The sequence below is a fragment of the Penaeus monodon genome, chromosome 29 (assembly GCF_015228065.2).
Source record: "Penaeus monodon isolate SGIC_2016 chromosome 29, NSTDA_Pmon_1, whole genome shotgun sequence".
NCBI lineage: Eukaryota > Metazoa > Arthropoda > Malacostraca > Decapoda > Penaeidae > Penaeus > Penaeus monodon.
Window position 1 is genome coordinate 7,809,149 of NC_051414.1, and position 1,095 is coordinate 7,810,243.

Genomic DNA, 1,095 nt, shown 5'->3' on the forward strand with positions numbered 1-1,095 from the left:
TTTGGTTTTCTTTTTGCTTATAATTTCTAATAACAAGAGGTTTTGACAAAATGAATAGTTATAACTGTCATACTTCATGCGGCGAATTCTTTCTAAAACTGCCATGTAATGCGATCTATAAAATGAAAACTAAACCTGAATAACAAAATGAGGGAAAAACACAAGAGAAGGAAAAAAAGCTGTAATTTAAGAACAAGAAACTCCGAATCTCCACGTAACCGGAGTCGCTGTAGAATATGGTCCCGTTATACCTCGCCGGGGATATTCTCTCTCGTTTTTTTTTCTCTCGTTTTCATACTTTTTTTCTTAACTACGTCATTCATATCGGGTATTCTCCATTTCTCCCTGTTCTCTCCTTTTCTTTTTTTATTCTATCTTGTCTTGAACTTTCTCCGTAATTCTTTAAATGATGAATATAATCTCTCTATTTTTTTCGATCAACGTCTTTCAACAAAGGCTGAAAAACAAAAGAAAATTGCCACGCAAATACCGTTCGAGTTTGCCTTCAGTTGCCAAGTGACCCCCCCCCTTTTTAAGAGGGTCAGTAGCTTTTCCTGTCAGATTGCAAGTTGCAGATTCATCGCCGATATTATGTAACTTCAGGAAATAATAACGAGCGGTACATTCAGATTCGATATTTTTAATTTGATTGAGGTTTAGATGTAAAGGAAAGTAATAACTGGCCGAGATTGATTGAGAAATTATTAATGACTTTAGCACATTGGTTTTTATTAATTTTCCGGTATTCGCGGAGTAAAAATAAAAATCGGTTTTCGAAAGTAACTAGAGATTCATAACTTGGTTTCAATCCCTATTTCTGTTATATATTCACTGTTTGTAATATACTACATAAACGAATCCAGATACTCATTCCAGAAAAACTCACTACACTTATGCAACACATTCTGTTACGAATTGCACGCGTAACTTGACCAATAGTTGCAAATACCTCCACAGGATTTCTCTTTCATGTTTCTTTGATCTCATGAATATGAAACAAGGTTGTGCATGAGAGAAATAGAAGACGCTTCCGGGGTTGGGTTAGAAGCGCGACCTCCAGCCGTCCTCATGCTCCTCGTAACCTCGAGACACAAG